This window comes from Camelus bactrianus, chromosome 15, assembly GCF_048773025.1.
Source record: "Camelus bactrianus isolate YW-2024 breed Bactrian camel chromosome 15, ASM4877302v1, whole genome shotgun sequence".
Classification (NCBI taxonomy): domain Eukaryota; kingdom Metazoa; phylum Chordata; class Mammalia; order Artiodactyla; family Camelidae; genus Camelus; species Camelus bactrianus.
In genome coordinates, this window is record NC_133553.1 from 29,081,545 (window position 1) to 29,104,127 (window position 22,583).

At 49.9% G+C, this 22,583-nt stretch overlaps 1 protein-coding gene across 3 annotated transcripts in view; it reads left to right on the forward strand.

Moving 5' to 3' along the window:
- The window catches only part of KLHL29 (kelch like family member 29), a 295,226-nt gene that overhangs the window by 67,583 nt on the left and 205,060 nt on the right, over positions 1-22,583 (forward strand). For 2 of the 3 annotated variants that reach the window (XM_074341726.1, XM_074341727.1), the window contains exon 2: positions 13,009-13,116. The gene's annotated coding sequence lies outside the window, so the exon portion shown is untranslated. Of the gene's footprint in view, positions 1-13,008; positions 13,117-22,583 lie in introns of those variants that run through there. The other variant, XM_074341725.1, reaches the window with a different exon arrangement.

Genomic DNA, 22,583 nt, shown 5'->3' on the forward strand with positions numbered 1-22,583 from the left:
GGAATGCAGTATAAATGAAACAACAAAATGTTTACTTATAATTTGTAATTAATTACTTTAGTTACACATCTTTAACCTTATAAAATATGTAAACTGTTGATTTTTCAATACTGCTTTCTCCCACTTATGTTTCATGAGTCACTATCCAAACCTGTCAGGTGCAGTTTCAACTCCAGAGTGTGTTCTGTTCCCAGTGTATTTTTTTAATCCCTAGAATGGCTTTTTGAGTCCCCTGACAGTTTTCCAGGGCTCGTGTGCCTCACTTCCATCCGTGTTCCTGAGAGATGGCTCTTTTTGAACCTGCGGATTATGCCCTCCTTTAAAGTGCCATCCCAAGCCACAGGTCCCAATTCCCATAAGCTGGGGCAGTTGTGATTTTTTGTTTCATTTTCCTTATCGGTAAATATTCACGATCTCTTGCAGCAATTAACCATTGCTGAGTTTCTTTTTAAAATGACTTTTCAAAGTCTTGTTTACAACAACATCCAACACTAAAATTGTGAAGTCACAATCCCAAGAATAACCACTGCATCTGTGTTAACTGAATTAGGTGGGAGGGTGCACTATAAGAGGAGTCTTTCTATGGTTGTAGAGTCCATCAGATGATACATTGGCTATATTGAATGTAAGGCAACACCCTTTTTTTCTGAGTGATTAAGGGAGATGCAGGAGAAAAGATAGTCATATATTTGGGCATAGACCAACAATTTTAATTCACCGAATTCTCCTTTAACACCCATCAGCCTATTACACTGCGCATAGGCAGATATGTCCGATGGCCCCAGGTCACAGAAGGTGGTGCTACGCCTGCCGGGCCCCGCCAAGAACTCTGGCCACCATCTTTCCCCACTTCCCAAACACCAGTAACTGCAAGCCCCTTCTGGCCACCTTTCTGCCGAACTGCCGCTGGGCTTTTGTGTGGTTTAATGAACATAGAGTCGTTTGGAAATATGCACTGTGCACCACAAAAGGAAATAGTAATATAATCAGAAATCATTATATTCAGGCACTTCAGCACTATTGCTACTATTAATGTCCATTATCACTATATTACCTGAAATGTGTTTAACAGTCACAGGCACTAATCAAGGTGTCTGTCCTGGAGAACGTTCATTCTCTCTGTCTGGATCACACTATGTATTGTGCTGTGACTGTTTTAAATTTTTTTCAGATAATTGGAACCTGCTACTTCATACTTTGAAAAGTAATGTAGTGGGTGAAGCCCTGAGAGGTTCAAAGCCTATGCTTCCATCAGGGAAATAATGCAATTTCCATGCAGAATGATTATAATATTATTCAGTGGTTACATGGTGGGGGGGGGGGTCTGTTTTTGTTAGGCTTTGGAAAGTGGCAAATTGAATTCCATCCAAGTAATCAGAGGTTATGAGTTTCCAGCACAGTATGTTTGCACATGTTGGAGGCTCATTTTCCCACAGTTGTCCCCAGCCCAGTGCCCCTTGACCATTTGCTGGCCACTCGGGACAGACCTGAAGTGCCAAGGAGTTAATTCACTGACAGGAGCCCTCAGCCGATGAGACATAGGAGTTGGCGGCAAATACTCCAGCTTCCTCTCACCTCAGGTGGGACAACTCTGAGACATGCCCTTCTCTGTCCCCCAGAGGTCCCCAGTGAGATTGGCTTTGGTGTCTGCAGTGATGACTTGCTTATTTAGGGCAGTCTCTGTGGCTTCCTTCACTTACCTGTCTTACTTCCCCATTCACCTACCTGAGCTTTCTGGCATCACTCTCCAAATAAACCATTTGCCTCAAATTCTTGTCTAGGTTCTGCTTTCCAAGAGAGGCACACCTGGTCTCCCAGCTTTCCCCTTCCTATTTGGAGAGTACCCAGAGGGCTCTCTGGGTCCCTCTGTCCTGTTTTGGGGAGGATTCATGGCATCAGCCAGAAGTCTTAATGTTTTAAGGCATCTTCATCCTGAAAGATGAAAATTCTGAACTTTTTTTTTTCAGTCAGGAAGGTGATGGATATAATTTATTTCTCCCTCTTCTCTTAATTATTATTACCCCATTCAAGTGAGACAAGGTGATTTAATCCGGGTTGTATTTTAAATGCCCATAATCGATGTCCTCATTCTGAGCTATATCTATGTGCTCTTAGATAATTTATGTATAATTTTAATAGATTTGTCAACGGCGGCCCTTCTTCATCTAAACAGGCTGCTTGCAGACAGATCACTTAATTTGCACCTCAATGTTATTTTTCATACGTTGTTGCTGTACGGCCAACAGACAGCAGATGATCCCATTACAAACGCATTTGACACAGCATGGACTGTGGGGAGGAGCAAACTCAAGGTCTCCTACTGTGGCAAGCAGCGTGTGGTCCTGCTCACTCAGAAGGGGTGGGTCCTGGTGATCACGGCACCTGAACAGGTGCCGAGGCTGCAGCCCCCTGTAGTACCCAGATGCTGATGAGAGCCCTGGCTTACCTGCCCCAACAGAGGCTGTCAGTGCCACGCCCCTTCCCCCAGCCTGGGGAGCACCTGCTGACTGTTCCAGTCCCACTTCCTCCTCTCTCTATGTGAGGGTGCCCAGCGTGCTCACGGGGCAGGCTGGAGGTGTTGGGGGACTGATACCCCCAAAGCACTTGCCAACTAAGGAGAAGTAGGAAATAATGAATAAATACCTCAGCTTCCTTCCTGTCTTGGGGGGAAACTTTAAGATATGTTCTACCCAGTCACTCAGAGGATCCCCAGCAGGAATGAGCCCTGGTTGCTCATAGCAGTCAGTGCCTCCTTGACCGACTTTCCCGTTTCCTGTCTCACATCCCTACTCCCTCATGGTGCTTTGTTGGATCAACTCAAAAAACAAACAAAAAAACCTTACATCCAAATCAGTGTTTCAGGGTCCTCTTTGGAGGGGAGCTCAATCTAAGATGTGTGTCCTTCTGAACGTCTTCAGGTTGATCTTTCAGGTGTGCTCATCCTCCGGGACCTAGATTAGGGCCTGGCAAGGAGCTTCCTGCACCCCAGGGGCTCCACCTCCTCTGTCCACCTTCAGCCCTGCCAGCAGAGTTAACTTAGCCCTCATCACCTGCAGCCTTGTGACTTCCCCTGTTTCTCTGCACGTGGGTGTGCAATGGGGTAGATGCCAACTCTGCCAGCTCCTAGCTGACCTGAACGTCTACTGAGAGGTGATAGTGCTCTAGCCACATCCTCAGTTTAGAGCAAAGACCAGAGATGCCTGGTGGGGTGAAGGATGGGGTAGCCAGGCAACGCTGAGGGTGCTCTCCCTTTGGGGGGGAAAAAAGTACAGAAAACCCTTCTTCCAAAGACTGATGTGAGTGCTGACGGATTATTTGTGCCATTTCTGTCTGCTGGGGTAATTGCAAGGCGAGTGCATTGTGTTCCAAAGGAAAAATGTTCTCTAGACGCGGTAATCTTCACCCTGCCAGCTTGTGGCAGAGGGAACCACATCAACTTCTAAATTTTCTCAATGGAGTGAGATGTGTGTAATGTGTAATAAAATATAAACAAGCCTTTAAGAAGCATCTATGTGTTTCTTTTTATCAACCTTTAGATGCGTTAAAGCCAACTACAATTTTATATGAATTCTAGATGATATGTAGTATTTTTATTTGCTACTTCATTGCTAAATGTTTCATATAAAACTGAAGAGGGAAAAAAATACACAGTCCCACATATAAAAGAAGCAGCAGATGGCTAAATGTGACCGTGGGAGAGAAGCAGTGAATGGAGTGAGTTCAGAACAGAGGCTCCCTCACTGGGTATGGCCCGAGATGGAGGGAAATTCACATATGTGGTTACCTGTGTTCATTAGCCATTTGCTTCCACTGTGTTTTAAGTAGGCCATTAGTATTCAGAAGAATCTACAGGTATCTTTGTTATGGTTTTTTTTTTAATCTTTTAAATGTACATATAAATGAGTATGTATTATTTATAGATGTCTTTGGATTTAGAAACATCGAGCTTGAAAAGTAATGCAGCAAGGAATATTTAATTTACTGCTCGCTGGAAAAGAGAGCAGAGAGAGGAGGACTTTATGCAGGAAAGAAGCCTAGGTTGGGATAAGTTGTTTAACCTTTTTAGGGGACTTTCCTGGAATCTTCAGTTACAGTTAAACTGTAGAGAGATGACAGGATGAAAAAAAAAAAAAAAAAGAACAGTGGCTGGGGAGTTTGGAGGCCAGCACTGTGGTCCTGGCTCTCCTGCTAATCAGCTGTGTCACCTTGAGCTTGTCACTCACAGGCTCTTGCCTTTTGTTTCCTGCCCGCATCTGGACATCAAGACCTGCCAGGCTGTGGCCCCGCAATTTGGTGCATTTGTATTGACTGCTGCGGGCTCTGGCCGGACTCCCTGGTCCCTGGGTTAGTTTACACCAGTGCCGTGAGGTTGGTGAGTGATGGTGCTGTGTTTTTTCAGATGGGACGTGAAGCCATGGTGCGATCAAGCCACTTGCCTACACACATTGGTAGAGATCAGGAAAACAGAATTAGTTTCTCATTCTATTTTCAGTTCCTAGGCTGTTTCTATATTGGCCAAGAAAAGCAGAGAATTTACAGAAATTCCTGGTAATGACTGCTTTCTGCCTGGGTACAGAGAAACTTGCCTGTCTGTGATTTATTTTTAAATGGATAACTCATCATATCTGGGTAAAAAGTACCGTAATCTCCAAAGGCTTTTCTTTCACAATTTTTTTTTTCTCCCTGAGCGCATAAAAACAGCCTCAGATCTATTCAAATAAAATAGCTTTCTACTGGGTGACGAAGTAATGCCTCTCAGACCCCCTTGGGGCTGGGAAACGGTTTTCAGCTGCTGGCCCTAGGGCTTGGACTTGGAGGAAAGATGGAATGAGGGAGTAGAAGCTATGAAAGCATCTGCCCGAAGTCCTGGAGTTTGTTTACCAATTCCTGGGGAGGAGGTGGGTGGAGAAGGGGATGGTAAAGGCTGAAATTGTCCCCTTGGAGGAAATTCAGGGAGAGAGCTGGAGGGAGCAGGGAGTGGTAGCTGACCAGTGTCAGACAGACCCAGGCCAGTTGTACACACGGTCAGCACCTTGGTCAGCCAGCTCCAGAGGAAGCTCCCTCTCCAGCTGTCCCCTGCGTCCTCACTTCGGTGGAGAGGTGGTGGGAGAGAAGGCACCAGCCGTCCCCAGGGCGCTGGAGGTATTTCAGGGACGCCTGTCCTGTGCCCCGGTGGCAGGCCTGGTAGTAGTGATGTTACAGCCACCAGTTACAGGTGCCGTGGGGCTATGCCAAGTGCCTTTCTTCCACTCAGACAGTTAACTCACAGAACAACCATGGATGTTCAGTCATATCATCCCCATTTTACAGAGGAGGAGACTGAGGCAGGGGTGGGAGTGGAGTGGATGGTTGGCAATGTGATCACTCTGCCGTTAACCTTAGAGATTTAGGCTCAGGTTAGACCTAGGCCTCTCAGAGGATAAATCTTCCGTGCTCCTGATCAACATCAAGCTCTGATTGTGCCGCGTAGACCATGAGCAAGGCTACAGGGTTCAGACTTGGGAGAAGGGGTTCCCAAACCTCCCTGCAACTCCACGCCGAGACCAAAACCCACTGAGTCTCAAAGCCTACCTTGTTTTACCCTGTGAAGCCACTTTTCCCCCATCCCTTCTTTCTAAGGGGCAGGGGAGTCCAGGGCACCCTGAACCCTGACAGCCAAGATGTCGGCCAGACCTGGCAATGGGCAGATGCCGGAACCGTGACCTTGTTTGGTAGCTGCCTCTCCTGTCCCCATGCTGTCTCCAGCCCCCTAACATGTATAGTGGTGGGCCCCATAAAGGGCCAATGTGGTTGGCCTCTCGTGTGCTGTGAGCACAGGTCAAATACCCCCTTGAAGAACCAAGGCAAATGTCCCCAGGGTCAGTCACCAGGAAGGGGACAGGCCTCAGATAAGAAACTGGAGCAGAGAAGGTGGGAGGGAAGAGGGAAGCCCCGGTCTCTCTGAGCTCTGCTTGTGGGGTCCGGACTTTGAGGTGGGCTCTCACCTGGGTGTGAATTCCGGTGTGGTGGATGTGGAGATGGGGGCTGCCACATGGAGCTGGGATGGGCCTGACCAGGCCCGTGGACCCTCCTGGAGAACAGCTGGGCAGCCAGCTTATCCGGCCGCATTCTACTTCCTCTTTCCACTGCTCTCACTCACCTCCTGGCCCGCTGTTCTGTTTTACTCCCTAGGACTCTAGGTAAGTCTTGTTCAAATGTTATAGCCTGGCCCCAGGAGTGTGGGAAGAACCAAGGGGAGAGACTTGTCCACATCTGAGTCAGAGTTGTAAGCGGCAGCATGGGGGGGGGGATGGCCCTACCCACACGGCGACCTAGAAGGTGCTGGAGAGGAGGGTACCGTGTGTCTCGGCACCGGGAAGGAGGGGGCACCGTACCTGCCGCACTCCCGCCCAGCAGCATCAGCAGCTGGCCTTCGCGTCAGTGAATTAGGGATGCCGGCGCCTGTCCTGCCTCTCCTGGGGTCCGCGTGGCCATCTAATGAAGGAGAGAAGATGCAGAAACACTCCAAAGAGCCCACGGCACCAGGCAAATGTGAAGCGTCATCATGAAAAGCTTAAATTTATGGGTCTAAAGGAGAAGCAACATCTGGGAAGGAATTATTGCAATTTAAAGGGAGGATGCAGGCCTGTTTATAAGAGCGAAATCTGGAAGCGATGTCTGATTTTTTTTTAAACTGGTTTGTATTCCAATCATGAAGCTGTGGTGTGAACGTCCAGATGTTCGAAGCAAAATTGGAGAAAATGAGTTGAGTCTTAGAGGCGTTTTCCTTCCATCAACAGAGCTTTACTGAGCATCTACTACGTGCCAGGTGCTACTACACGCTGGGCTCACATCTAATGCCACTGCGGGTGAGTCTGTGTAACAGGCCTGCAGGCGCCTCTGCCCTTCTCTCCAGCTAATGACCTTCGGGAAGTGCAAGGTCATCCCAGTTCCGGATCCAGTGACAGGAAAATCCCTATTAACTCAGGAAGGGGTGCACTGAGTGGTGGGGCTGAAATGGGGGGATCCTAGTTAATTTAATTACTGAGAGGTCTGCCCTGCAATAATGTTTTGTGTGGGCGGAGTTGATTTACAACTTTTTTTTCTGAAACGTGTGGGTCTGGGTTTCTGGCAGAGCTCTGCCATGGCATGGCTCAAGGTGCGATCAGGCACAGGCACCCCGTTGTCCGTATCTCCCCACTCTCCTTGCCCAGACCAGCCGAGAGGGACCAGGAGACAGGCCATTACGAAGCCTCCTTGGGTGACAATGTGCCCTTATCTTGATACTCTCCAGTGATTTCTCTCAGAAGGGTCTGTACTCCAGAGAGTGCAGGAAAAACTTCTTGCGGGGGAGTTTTCAGTAGGAGAAGGGGTGAAGGGGGGGAGGTCCAGGAAAGGGGAGCAGGTGCATGTCTGGTCACAGAAGTGGAGGAGAGCTGGGGGTGTCTAGGCGCAGGAGACCCGGGCAGTGGAGGACACTGGGAAGAGCCTCTGGTCCGGGAGTGATGTGACCGGTTCTGGGACTGAGCATAGTTCCTCCAGCACCAGCAGGGCCACTGGGAGGCTGTTGCTGTGACCCAGGTAAGAGGTGGGGAGGCCTTGCCCCAGGCAGTGGAGATTGGAGAGAACTGTTCGGAGCAGTGCTGGGGGTGGGGGGGGGGGGCAGTGCCAGGCCCTGAGAGGAGGATCCAGCAGTGGCAGAAGTAGGGGAAAGTCAATCACAAACACGTGCATCTCAGTTGGGCAGGGGTAAAATTGATTACTGAAGTGCGGAAAGTGCAAAAAATCCTCAGTATATCAGTGTTTGACCTGCCAAAGCTCCACCCTACCTGACAGAATCTTACTCCTTAGAATTGAATTTCTCTCATTGGAAAGAATTGAATTTAGTTTTTCTCTTGTTGAGGGGGAGGTGGTGAAATGAAAAACAAAACAAAACAAAAAGATTGGAAACAATGAGTAATAGTAACGAAGAATCCAGGTGAGCTGCCTTCTTGCTGACAGAGGTGTTGTGGTAGGTGTAGGGGGCCCCCTGTGGCTTCTCTACTGTAGGAGGGTCTGCTCAGGGTGAGGGGGTCAGTTCGGAACCTGACCACCTCTGGGGCATCTGGAGGCTGCTGAGAAGTGGGCGATGGGGTTGGGGGGTAGCCATTTGAGTTGTAGGATTGGTTTGGGCTCACCAGGACCTGACTGGGGTGCAGACACCCACTGACACCTGTGCTTTTATTCAGCCCAGGGTGGTGACTACAGAGAAAACACAGGACAGCTCCAAGCTTCTCATTGCTTGAGGTCCCAGGAACAAGGGGGCCGAAATTCAGAACAAAGATGTGGGTTGGGAGGCACAGGTCTAGGGTTCCAGGTCTGGCTCCCTCCCTCCCTCACTTGCTATGTGACTTCAGGTAATTCTTATTTTCCGTGAGCCTCAGTTTCCTCATCTGTAAAATGGGAGTACTAAAAGTAACGTATTCATAAACTTATTAGAGAAGGCAGGTGAGAAACTGTGAATGACTAGCTTTGTGATCGTCGAACATTATGAAAGTATTGTTATTATCCCTCAATCACAAGTCATGGTCTCTGAAGATCCTATCTTTCTTTGAAGAACACGCACCCGCAGAAAAGCTTGCCAGGCGGTGCGTCCCTACTTGGAGAATACATGATGGATCTCATCAATGGCCAGTTCTGGCTCTTTAATGGAAAGAGGAAGCCTCTGCGTTGTGCTGGGTGGGCTCTCGGACCGCGCGTCATCTTTACATCTTCAATCTCTCGTTGTAAAAGCAGTGCCTTCCGGACCCCTCAGTCGAGAACCTGATGGATAAACACTCAGAGAGAGTGTTTATTTTGGGGATTGGCAAGATGCCTGCAGGCTTTGGTGAACCCATGGTTGATATTATTAATGGCTGGCCTGTTTTTCTCTCATAAAAGAGAGTGTGAATCAGAGTTCCCCTTGCAGGATACGTTCAGAGCAGACATCCCAGCCGGTGCCTGGTGTGCAGTGGGGTCCTGCACCTGGGCTGACAGGACTGTGGGTATGGGAGCTGGTTTCCTCCCTACAGTGTACAGCCTCCTGTTCTTCTGCTTTTTTTCTTCCAAGGAAGTTAGAATCCTCTTTCCCAGTTGTCTGTGGGGTGGTGAGCTACCCACGCACTGGAGCTGTAATTGGTAGCGTGGTCAAGACCCAAGCACGGCTGCTCTCTTATCCTGCCTCAAACGGGAGACTCCCTAATTGGTTTCTCCTCCAAAAAGTTGGTAGCTTTTATAAGGAAGTAAAAAAAAAAAAAATCCTGGGCCCCTTGTTTATAATTCTCTTGGCTATCAATTTGGTTCATGTCAGGAACCATCTTTATTATAGACTTCGAGTTGGAAGGGGGCCTCAAAAATTTCTTTGAGTTTAATTTTGAGGCTCTCCCAGCATTTAGGCAGTTATTTAACCCAAACAGCCCATTCATGGGTCTTGATTTCATATTGGCCTTTATGCCCTGTCAAACTCAGTTAGCATCTCTTCAGGGCCTTGAGAAGGTAAAGGACTTAAGACCAATTTCACAGGCATTGACTTATTACCTACTGTATTTTTTAAACTAAAGTAAAAAGTCCCTCATCCTTTAGTGACTCATCCTTTCTTAAGCCTGGAAGTTGCCCTTTGATGATGAGATGAGTGGGAGAGAAAGGATCAGTTTGACCAGAACTGTCAAAGGTCAAGTCCAGAGGTGGTACCTTCATCTCCCCTGGAGACGGAAAACCGTGCCTACCTCTCTGTGATTTCCTGGGTTCTTACCTGAGATTCATTTCTCCCAGGCCATGATCTTGGGAAATTTAAGGTTTTACAGTGTTAACTTGGGAACAAATTATTACTAGAAATCAGTTTCTAGTCATTTATTTTAAAATCACTTTAAATATCATGCATCTCCTTAGAGTAGAATGAATTTAGGTGCATGGATATAGCTTCTAGGCCTCCTAAGAAGAAAAGATAGTGAACGAAGGGTCTATTGTGTACCCCCCTGTGATGGATGTCGTAGGCCAGAGATTCAAATATTAAGATAATGTCTGTCCTCAGGATGCCCAGGATTTGAGTGCAAGGAGTAGAAGTTGGGTGGGAGGAAGAAGAGCAAGAAGAGGAAAGAAATGAAATAACTGAGACATGAACTAACACCAAATATGAGCTGAGAACAACTAGAAACCCCTCAAGGGAGGAGCATCTGTTTGGGATGGGCAAAGATGTCATGAAGGAGGTGTGACCGGCCCTGGGACTGTGAGTGGGTGATGGCAATACTGAGATGCTAATGCTGAGAATGGTACTTATGTACCAGTCTCTCTAGTTTTAAAAATGGAAAGTGAAAGTTCATAGAAATTAAATAATTTAGCTGGTGTCACAAAACCAAGAGCCATGTTAGAATTCTAGTTCAGATGGCTGATTCCAAAGTCCTGCTTCTAACCATCTCTGATAATATATTCATTAGGATCCTGACAGGAGCAGACACATTCAAATGTGTAATTTGAAGAGAGTTCAATGAAAAGACTATTCACAAAGGTGTAGACACAGTAGGAAGAGACCACGGCAGGGCAATACCCCAGGGCTCATAATGGGGGTGGGGGGAGGGAGCTGTTCCTGGAAGGCAGAGAGGGAGCTATGTGGAGCCTCCACCTACCCATCGCCAGCCAGAGCCCTGACCTTCAGTGGAGGGTCACAGCCATCCCATGAAGACACTGCAAGGCACTGCAAGGAGGAAGGGAGATAAACACCCAGCCCCACTCCCACCCCCAGGCTCCCACTGGTGTCTGCATTGCCTAAACATAACCAGAAGTCACAGGGTCTCAGAGCTGGAGTGATGCCCTCCGTGCAGATGAAGTAAGCCTCCCAGGACACAGAACCAGATGGAAAGCAGACCTGGAGGAGCAAACAGAAGATCCCCAGCTGTGATGTCACACATGTCGGCTCACATCAGGATCTTCTCATAAGCATGTCAGGGAACCGTCCCGAAGAATGTGGCTTTGCATGGGCTTTTTATTTTTGTTCAGAACTTTGTTCCAGTTATCTCCTCTGGAGGTGGCCTCTGGGGACCACAGAGGAGGAAGGATGAGGCCACTGGCATCAGAACAGTTTGGACAGCCCTGGAGCGTTGGGTCACCTGGGTTGGAGAGAAGGGAAACAGCCTAACCTGACACTGGCAACCGAGAGGCTTATCTCAAGAGAATGAGAGCTCCTCCTAAAGCTGGGTGGCCAGGTGCTCGGACTCTCGGTTAGTAGCCTTTACAGTGTCCTGCAAGGCCCTACCCAGTCTGGATACTCACCTCTCTAGCTCAGAGTCCTACTAAAATCTCCCATGTCCAGCCACAGTGGGGTCCTTGCTGACCCAGGAGCACAGGAGTCATGCTCCCCGACACCTGCACAGCCCACTCCCTCATCACCTTCAAGTGTGCTTGAGTGTCATCTTCCCGTGAGGCTTGTTACCCCGACCACCCTTGCTAAAGTGCACCGCAGCCCGCCACCCACATCCTCTGCTCTGCTTCTTCCCTAGTAAATAGTACTCCCTTCTAACACACGCTACAATTCGTACTTATTATTTAAGTTTATTGTTTATTCTGTTTCCACCCACTAGGAGGTGAGCTCCATGAGGGCAGGGATTTTTTCCCCCTGTTTGGTTCACTCAGATTCCCAGTGCTAGAACACTGCCTGGTACGTAGCAGGCACTCCATACACATGTATCAAATGAATGAATGAATGAATGAATGAATGAATGAATGAATGAATAGGTAGGTGAATGAATGAGATCCACAAGGGTCTAAAAATGGACTGAACGCTGTCCACTGGACCTCTCCCTTCACCAACACATACCTGTCAAGGATCTTTCCCAGAAAAACATCGATCTTTTATTATCACCAGTACTGTCAATACTTTGTGGCCAAGGGGATCGATTTATCCGTGGGCTTCACATAAGCTTGGTAGAGGAAATGTACTCACGACGTTGGCTCTGTGTCGAAATTAAATGGTGACCTTGGCTTACTTTGCTTCCCTACAGAGGTTATTTCTTAATCATAAAGGAAACATTCTATCCTGGGGGAAAGTAATATTTTTGCCACCTCCAGCTTTACAATGGCTCTTTGATATGGCCCACATGTCTGTGTCAGCAGCAGCTGAGAAAGCTTGAGTTTGAGAGGCTCCAAGAAAGACCCGTTGCGTCGTCGGAGAGAAGCTCGTCTTAGAGCGGGATTAGTTTACAATAACTTATTTACCTGTCCACATCCTTCATATCACATTAAAGCTTTCCCCTGCTAGCCGGGACTCTGGAGTGCTAGGAGGAAAAAGGAAAATCAATTGATAATGATATATTCAGTTTAGAAAAATATATTGACTCGCAGGTAATGACAGTCATGCATTTTTTGCAGTAGAGGATGCCATTTCCTGTCGTGAAGATGGCTTTCACATATATTATATTTGAAAGGGGGAACGAGGAACAGCCCTGCCTCCTCATAATAGATAGCCTTTTTCTACGAGGTATTAAATCTATATTTTTTTTTAAACCTTCTCTCCAAGGAGCCCATCCTTTGCCTCCTCAAGGTCTTCTTGTCCATTGCGTAAAAGAAGTAATGATTTGTTTCTGTAATTCTAAGGTCTGTGTCCTGTTCCCTTTTCAGCATTAGATTCAAGACTTAAATTTCTTATTTTTCCCCGTGTTTGGAATTTCTTGGTTTGGATTAGATGGAAGGGAATGTCATTATTCTCTCTTATTGAATGTCAGTGGCTCTACTCTGGGGATGAGGGCTTTGTGTGTTTGGGGATGGGAGAGCGAAAGCTGGTGTCTACCCCTTGGGGCTCTCTGCTGCCCACTCAGACCCCGTGATCTTGGGGTGCCATGGCAGGGTTTGGGGACCCCCTGTGTGACATCACCTACACCTGGAAATCCAGGATAAGGACTAGCTGCCCCTTAGAGTGGGAACCATCCCAAATACTGGAATTCCAGAGAGAACTTTCTACAAAGATGATACGTTTCCCCCACCCCACCCTACCCATCTCCTGTCTCTCCTGTCTCTCTCTAGACAGCCTGGCCTCCTGGTGATGCTCATACCCTGCTAAGTGTTGGTGGCTATCAAGGATTCTGCATCCTGGGGACGAATCCCGAGCTTGCCAGAGACGGACGGCGCAAGGTAGGTCAGCTCCCTGGAAATCAGAAGGGCATCTTCTCTACCACTGATTGCCTGGGGGAAGTGAGGTCCTCTCACCCTTTTGGTCAGTGAGAGTTTTACCATAGAGGAGGGATTAAGTGGTACCCTGAGCCAAGCTAAGCCATCTGGACCCCAATCTACCTGGAATCCACCCATAAGCATGGCTGTCACTCCTCGCTCACCTGGGACTGGGGTCCCACAGGAAGCCGGATCTGGGGACACTCAGCAGCTGAGTGACCCTTACATGCCTCAAAAACTATAGTTTCTTCTTTTGTAATTTAACTTTTCTTGTTATTAAATATCACTAAAATATTATTTGTTCATTGGAAAAATATTTTAAAAGATAACACCTAAAATTATATAAATTACTTATAACTGTAATCCTGAGAAATAAGCATTTAAGGGTCCTTTTTTATGCTTTTTCCCTATGTGTATATGCAAGCGTGCGCGCACATACACAGATGGGATCACACTATACGTACTGCTCGGTGATGCGCTATTTTGACTTCACGATACGTCGCAGGTTCCTTTTTATGTCAGTAAATACAAATCTATAGCATTTCTAAAGGCTTTATATCATATGCTTGTAATAAGCTACAGTGCCTTAATAATGAACATTTAGTGTGTTTCTACTGTTTCACTCTTACAAATAATACTACAGCAAACATTTCTGTATGTATGTGTGCATAGTCATTTGATGATTTCCTTGGATTAAATTTATGGAGATCTGCCCTAAAATTTTGATTCAGGACTGTCCAGCCTAGATTATGAAGACCAGAGGGTCAGGAGAGTTGGGGGAACACAGCCTCCCTTGTGAGGGCAGAAGTCTGGTGAAATGAATCAGCCAGCTGGGCTGGAATGAAGGTGGGGCCGGGGGGCATGAGATGCAGGGCAGCTGAGACTGAGCTGGCCTGGCCTGGCCTGGCCTGGTGGCACCTGAGCACGTAGAAGCCCATGGGCAAAGCCACCTCTGCATACCTCCCAGGGCTGGTGCTGGGGGAGCTCATGGCTCAGGTGCCACGTTCTCAGCAACGCCACGCCCTGGTGCCCTCAGACCCAGAGCCTCGTGGCCTATGCCTGAGGCCAGCCTGCAGCCTGAACTCCAGCCTCCGCACACAGCAGGGGCCACAGCAGCAGACGGACAAGGTTCCTGCCATGTCCGGATTATCTGCTGGTCAGAGAGCTTTCTCTTTGGACTCAGAGACAGAAGGGTTGGAGACGCCCTCCACTCCCAGAGCCCTCGCACAAACTGAAGGGATCCCGAGTTGCGGGCAGTCATGGCTGTCAGCAGGAAGTAGGAGGAGGCTCCAGGCTGGGCCTGAATCAGCCGCCGGAATAGAAGAATCATCCGCATGCATCCAGCCTGCTGCCTCCCAGCAGCCCAGTAGGGGCGGCCAGCACGGGCAGATAGGCTCCTGACCTTGAGTGTTGTGGGGCTGTTGGCACATTCCTAAGAGCGCCACTGACATGACACTAGGTCGTCCTTGACACTAGGGAGTGCTTTGCTTCTGTGGCTGTCGGGTCAGAGGAGGGGAGTTGGAAAACTAGACAGCTGAGCTTGGATTTGGTGACCGTGGCATTCTCAGCTCCTGGTGGGGATAGACGTGGAGTTAAGTGTCTGAGAAAAGATTCTGGAGTTGCTCTTCACAGAAGTCAGTTTTCTAAGAATACTCCTTCAAGTTTTAGACGTATGAGTGTGGCGGGGGTGCAGGGGATGGAGAGACCCAGGGCAGTGGGTTGATGGCCCCTCTTTTGGGGTCTTCTATTCCCTGCCTCTGACGCAAGCTGGCTCATGGCTCTTATTCATCCCAAGCTTCGAGAAGCATGTATTTTAGGATCAGGAAGGACCTTGAGAGTGATGTCACCAGGCATATTTGATGGGATACACCCCTTGTGCTCACCAGACCAGACTGGTCTTCCCACTGAACTCACGGTGGGCTTCCCTGCCACCTGGCCAGTTCCTGGAGGATGAGAATCACATCTGATTCTCTCTGTATTCCCTTCCACCTCCCCCACCCAGCACCTGCCAGGGCTTTCAATAAATACTCACTGCACACACAGCCATAGCACGTGGCCGGGTGCTGGGTTGTATGTTTCCCTCATGTGCAGGACTCCCACTGATTCCCAAGAAGATAGGAAGTTTCCATGGCCCACTTTGGCCCCTGGTGACCAGTAGAAGAACTATCACTTTCCTGTGGAATGGGGCCAGGTCACGGGGCTCTGTGTATCCTGCTACAAAGCGGAGTCTGCTCGGATGCAAAGAGGGAGGGCTGCTCTCTGCCTGTCAGTGGTGTGATGAGGATCCTCTACATGAGCAAGAGCATGGTACCAGAACCAGCCAGCAGGACCGAAATCCGATGCCAGCACTGCAGTGTGTGACCCCCGCCGGGGTGGGGCTGAGGGGAGGTACAGCTGAGGACCCGGTTAGTTGGGGAAGTGGAGGCTAAGCCAAGGATGGCATTAACAGACACCTAGGCTCCGAGGTGACTCAGGGTGAATGCCGATCCCCATCGGTGCTGAGGAGCACCCCCTTGCGGCATCCCAGCCTCCGTCCTGGGACTGTCTCAGGGCTACCTGGCAGGCCCCTTACCCCTCTGTGTGCCCTGCAACCTGAGAGGACATCACAAATGTCTCCAACCTAATGGGAGCTGTTCCACTAGAGGACACTGTGTACCGTGCCCTGGATTTTCACACTCACAGGAGCTTCACCCAGTGAAGCCATCCCGCAGGTGCCCTTGCTGAGCACACTCACGTCCTCTGCTTCCTTCTCTCCCACACTCCAGGCAGCCTTGTTCATTGGCGGGGGTGTGGGGATGGAGAGACCCAGGGCAGTGGGTTGATGGCCCCTCTTTTGGGGTCTTCTATTCCCTGCCTCTGACGCAAGCTGGCTCATGGCTCTTATTCATCCCAAGCTTCGAGAAGCATGTATTTTAGGATCGGGAAGGACCTTGAGAGTGATGTCACCAGGCATATCTGATGGGATACACCCCTTGTGGGCTCCTCTTTCTTATCCATCCCCCTTTGGCTTCCACCCCAAGGATGGACCTGTGGGCTGACATTTCAGTGCTGCTTTCTCCAACACATACAAGCTGTCACCCACTTGTCCTTAGTTCTTGCCTGTCCTGGCCGCATCCTGGGGACCTTGGCAGCCCCTACCTCCTCTGGGCATCTGGGAGCTCAGACCCCCGAGGAGGCCATGTAACCCGTGGGCTCGGGCACAGGTCCTTTGGTGGAGCTTCAGCCGAACCCTCAGCCTGGCCCGGGTTTCCTTAGTACATCTCTGGTCCATTCCCTGCCCAGTCCCTGCAGCTGTTCCCCGCCTTCTCCATTGTCCTAAAGTCGTCCAGCTGGCCTCGTCCACCTCGGGATCCACAAATGATCTCACTGCTTGTGTCCCATTGAGAAATGTCTCGTGGAGAATTGTGGGTGGCATCTCTGTCTTTCTGGCCACCCCAACCCCTTTTCCTCCTTCTGCCTATAAATGAGGTTGTCTGTGCTCCCAGGTTTCCCTCAGCTTTCCTGTCTCTCATTGACCCCTTTCCTCTGTCTGCATCAGCTGTCCCTGGGGCTTGATTCTGGGGCGGCACCTCTGTCCTAAGGCCCCGACCACTTCTCCAGAGTCCTGAGAATCCGTTACCCACCTGTCTTGATCTCTCTCAGACTCAGCCTGGCCAGACCTCTAGGGGTGCCTCACCGCTCGCCCCTCCCTCGACTGTGAACCTCCGTCTCCTTCGCCTTGAGTCTGTCATCTTCCCTCCTGGATCATGAGCTTCTGGAGGACAGGGACTGTTCTTTTACCTCCCCATCATGGGATCAGATGATCTTATTCAGTTCAGAGGGCATAGGACTGCTGGACAGAGTGACCTCACAGGCCATGTAGGTTGGACAGGACCCGAGACTGGGAGACTGGCCCCAATCCACCACCTTGTCCCAAATCCACCGCTAACTCCAGGCAAGCCCCAGACAGCTTTCAGAGCCTCTGTCTCCTCTGCTGTAGGTGGAGAATAATCCCCCACCATCCTAGCTCCCAGGGGGGGCTTGACAGCTTCAGCGGGAAAATGACACTGCCTGGGCGGCAGTGCTCAGCCCTCGGTGAACCCTGTGGGCACCTGGAGGCCTTTAACCAATGTAACATACCTGGGTTCTTCCCCCAGACCTTCTAACTTAGCTGTTCTCATGGGGATGGGCATCTGTGTATCCTAAAGCCTTAACTACTACTCTCAATCAAAGATATTACCAAACTCCTGGATTCTAAGCCCTAAGCAATGGAGGCGAAGGTTACGGAGATTTGGCAAAACAGAATTCCTGGATAATATGTAATTTATCTCCTCTTTAAGATGTTCTAAAAGCCTAACCCCTGGATCTAGCCACCTGAAAGCCAGGGAACTTGGTTATCATCCAGTGGCAACCCTGTTCATCTCGCCCCAGCCTAAAAATGCTTTTACATCAACCATACTTGTTAGAAGATCTTTTTTTTTTTCTATTGATCACATGGAGATGCCCCCATTTAGGATTTGGGGGCAGTTAATGTTCCTCCTGACCTGGTGACCCCGTCACTGGTACCCTTGGAGAAGTGCCTCTGATTTGAGCACGTATTTTCCTCCCGGGCCACTGTCGGAGTGTCTCACGTTGGATCACATCGTAACAGATCAGCTCCTTGTTTGTTTCTTCCAGGTCTAAACAGTGGCTCTCAACCCTGGCCAGATATTAAAATCACCCAGGGAAGTTCTTTAAATGCTGATATCCAGGCTACACATCAGATCTATTAGATCAAAATCTCTCCAGATGGGACCCAGGCATCAGTGTCTTTGTGACGCTCCCCAGGCAGTTCCAACAGGATGCCAAGGTCAGAGGCACCGCCAAGCCTAGAGGTGTGACCCACCTCTAGCAGACGTGGCAACTTCCCAGGTGTGGCTTCCCCGAGGCAGCATGCCCTGTGCCACTTCCCGCCCCTACGCTTGTTTGTCTCTCTCCTGCTTTTGGTTTACATTGTCTTACAGTATCCTTTTAAGTCACCTTCAGTCCTGTCTGAACTCAGTGAGGTGAAAACAAACAGAATAGAAAGCTTCCTGCTTTTCTCTGGCTGGGCCCTGGGCACAGCTCCCACCCCGTCAGGCATCCAAAGAGAGAGGGTTGGAGCCCCCCTTCCCCACCCACAGGTGCCAGGTCGGCACCCTCGGTTCTGGTAATCTCCACACTGTGGAATTACAGCCAGTTCTGCCAAGAGCTCTCCAAGGCCCGTGAGAGAGGCTGGGTCAGTTCACAGCATCTGTGTGCTGACACGGGACCGGGGCCAAGAGGGGGCTGATGGGGTGGCCCACCAGAGCATCACTGTGCCCTGGACGGCAGCTGTGCACCCTTGTCTGCCCTCCTCCGTCCGCACGATTCAGCCCCATGCTCAACAACGTGCTGAGATCATTGGCCAAAAGCAGGAGATGCCCTTAGGGCAGATCCCCGATTTCTGGATGCTGAGTTGTGCGGGAAGAGCACACACACAGGGAGGCAGTTCCCCTTAGCAAATGGGGGTGGGGTGGGCACACAAAGCAATTCTCCCTTGCTGCAAAACCTCGTTTGGCACCTGGGCTAGAAATAGCTTATCTGCAAAACCTCAGAGTTTATTTTTGTGTCCAAGTTTGATTTTCCAAGTGACCTGTCTCCTTCCTTCCCTTGCACCTGCCCCAGAGGCCAGGGCTGCCGGGAACAGTTGTGAGTCTGTGCCCTACAGGAGGGCATCTGGCTTGGGGAGCATGGGAGCTGACACCCAGCTCAGGCTCTGCAAGCTTTTCTGTGCCCTGTGAGTGCTCAGAGGGAGGACAACCTCTTTCTAATTTGTGCAGAAATGCTGAATAGCGTGGTAGTGGCCCTGCCAGAGTCGTGCTCGGGGAGAGCATCACACACACTTTTGTCCAGTGACCGTGTAAGGACGCTCCTGAATATGTGGGCTCCTGTCTCTTACTGATGATCTCATATATTTGCAGGTCACTCAGAAGAACTTTTAAGCTTTTGTCTTCTAATCATAAATTCTCCCTTTCTCATGCAACATGACAGATAGTGTTAGAAGCACTAGGGCTGTAGGAGGAATACTCCCAGCACATAGTAAAACAAAATGATATTCCCTAACACAGTCATTCATTCAAGAACTTGTTGGCAGCTACATTGTATATTGTTCTAGGTCTGAGATCCAGAGAGGTCTGACAAAAGCCAGTCCTCAAGGAGTTGGCAGTCCAGGAGGGAGACCAGCAAACAGATACATTCTTATAATACATTGTAATAAATGCAATAGGAGATTACAGAATATGCTCTGGATGAACTCATTCACTCAACAAATATTTCTTGAGCACCTGCTCTATGCCAGGCATTATTCCAGGCACTGGAGATACAGCAGTGACCATGAGACCAAATCCCTGAACCAGAGCTCACGTGTGAGGCCATGAGAGTACTCAGCAACTCACTTAGTTTGGTCAAAACCACAGGCTTCCCAAAAGAGGAAACTTCAAGCTGGAAAGTAGCGTGTGTGTATCTGTCTGTCTGTGTGTGTGTGTGTGTGCAGGCAACAGGAACAACTTGTGCAAAAGCCTGAAGATATGCAAGGACAGGAGAGCTCAGACCATAACTGCTAAGGGAGACCTAAGCGTTGGGAGATGTGGCTGGAAAGGTAATTGGGTCTCAGCTGTGATGGGCACTGAGTGCAACGCTAAGCCTCCAGAACCCACCCTCTTGGATAATGGGAACAGAGCTGAGGGCTCACGGAGCACTGGTCTGAGACCACTCTCACAGCCAGGCTCCCCGTGCACTCCCTGACCCCCAGAGACTCTAGCAGCTTCTTGCTCTGTGCAGCCGCTGCCCCAACCCTACTTCATTAGAATGTCCAAGGTTAAGATCGTATGACTTACTTTACCTCCTCCTATGACCCAGTGCTTTTAGTTCTCAGAGTAAATACTTTCACATAATTTCATCTACTTGGTCATGAAGGAGACCCTAGCAAGGAAACAGAGAGGGATTATTGTTGCCATTAATTATACCAAGCAACACGCTGAGGCCCAGAGAGGGCCAGTGTCTTGCCCAAGGTCACACAGCCCATCAGAGCAGGTGGGAACTAGAGTCCTTGTTTCCTGGTTCCCAATCCAGAGCCCCTGTGGCCTCCGTGTCAACGCCACTCCTTAAATTGACGCCTCGGAGCCCTGAGTGTCAGTCTGCACCTGCCTGTCTTCCGCAAATGTTAGTTGAGCGCCTACCGTGTATCAAGCCCAGCACTGAGTGGCCATCCTCTGGGCTTCAATGTAGCCCCACCCGCACCCAGAAGGGAAACTGGAAGAATCCCATCTGGGTTGTCCTTCCTCCCACCCACCGTGACCCAAGAGGCCGACGGACCTCAGGCAGCCAGGCCCGGGCTGTCACCCACCTGTGCCGAGTTGAACAGACAACTGAATTGCCTTTGCCACCGGGAGACCACACCATTCACTCCTGCGTCCTCTCATCCAGGCCACTCGGAGGCGCATTAATTACAGCTGCTGATACATGTTTTCACTCCTACTTGTAAGGGAGCTGGAAGCTCAAAGAATGGGGGAGACTTAAGCCTCGTTCCGGGACCCGGAGCTTCCCCGTGTGAGACAGATGCAGCCTAGCAACCCTCTTGGGCCCTTCTTTTGATTTGTAGCAACTCATTTAGATAAAAGCATCTGGTTCGTGAGGTAGCAACAACAACACAAAATCATTAAAAGCATATTTCTGCTTCCACTAAGTAACCTAGTAACAGCGCAGCAGGTAGCAATTAACCCGGCCCCCTCCTCCAGGTACACAGGCAGGTGCTGAATGTGGGAAATGAAAGTCAGACTATGGAGAAGGCCTATCGTCCAGGGTCCCTTCTCAGATCAGCGCTGAGGCTCACAGATGTGCACGAGGCCGCCCCCACCCGTCAGCCAGAGAGCCTTGCCCTCCCATTAGTGCGGACAGGAGGCACCCTCCCTCTCCAACCCAGAATAAACAGTGCAATGATTTATTTAGCACCAGTTCAAGGCTTTCTAAAACACACTCGGAGTGCTCTGCATCGTGCGCAGGTGAGCACAGAGCTGCACCACTGGCTTTGTGAATCGGAAAAAGTAAGTCTGACCCCGGACCAGGTTGCCAAACTCGCCTCCCGTGACCTCCACTCCAACACACACGCGCGCATGCACGCACACACACACACACACACACACACACGACCTCTGCTCCCATCTAGACAGACCCAGTGCTCCTCACTGACCCTGCTCGTGTGCATCACACCTCTGGGCCCTTGTCCTACTAAGCCTGCCTCTCCCGTCCCTATGCATCTCCCGGCAAAGTTCTCCCAGGTCACCCACCCCTGGGAATTTTCTCTTCTCTGACTTCCTGATGCTGTTACTCTCCCCAGCACCCATCCGGTTCTTGTTGGGTCAGGTGCAGTCCTTTCACTGTCCACGGTGCTGAAGGCTCATCCCGGGCCCCTGTGAGCTCAGAGCTGAGCACATATTAACACTGTAAAGGAACTGATCATGGGAAGTCAACTCACATGGCCTCCAGTGTGGCTCCTGGTCCCCCAGGCCCTCTGCTTCCCTGCTGTCACTGAACGCTCTCACCTGACACCTGGCTGTTTTCTTGTCTGCCTTGGGAGACAGCTAGGCGTCCGCTAAGGGCAAGGGCTGTGTCTCAGTCACTGGGTCTCTCCCCAAAGCCTGGCACAAAGAAGGCCCTGGAACACATGGGATGAGTAAGTGACCTGTGTGCCTCACTCAGAAGCATCTCATTTTACCTGCCTCACCTGTGTGTGCTCAGGGTCCTGCCATGCCCATCAGAGCAGCTCACAGCCGCCTACTGTAGGGCAGTGAGGGCAGTGCACTGACCCAGCCCTTCCAAGGCCACCACCCCTGGGGACACCACGCACCCAGGCCAGAGCTCTCATTTCTACTCTTCCAAGCACTGTCCCCAGACCAGGAGGAAAACAGGCTCCCTGAATCCTGCTGGAAACCAGGCTCTCAATATTCTTACTTTAACATTTAAAACTGTTTTGGACAGGTGCGTCTCATGTTCAGAGGGGCCTCACAGCCTTCACTCATTTGTTCATCATTCATTCATTCATTCATCTGGGGAATGTTTACAGTGAGCAGCATAGTGTAGGTCAGGAGCACAGATGGTGGAACCAGACCGCCTGGGTTCTAACCCCAGCCCTGCCCCTTACCAGCTGGGTGACTTCTGGCACACTGTTGAATCTCTCATGCCTCAATTTCTTCACCTGCAAAATAAGGATTATAACTATACCTACCTCACAAGGTGGTTATAGGATTTAGTTAACATAAGGCAGCACCGAGAGCAGTGCACGAAACATAGTCCAGTACAAGGGTGTGCTATTATTATCCTAAGGGCTAGGACCCCAGCCAAGGCATGGACTTAAATCATGCTGTCCTCAGGACCAAATGCACTTCCAAGGAAGG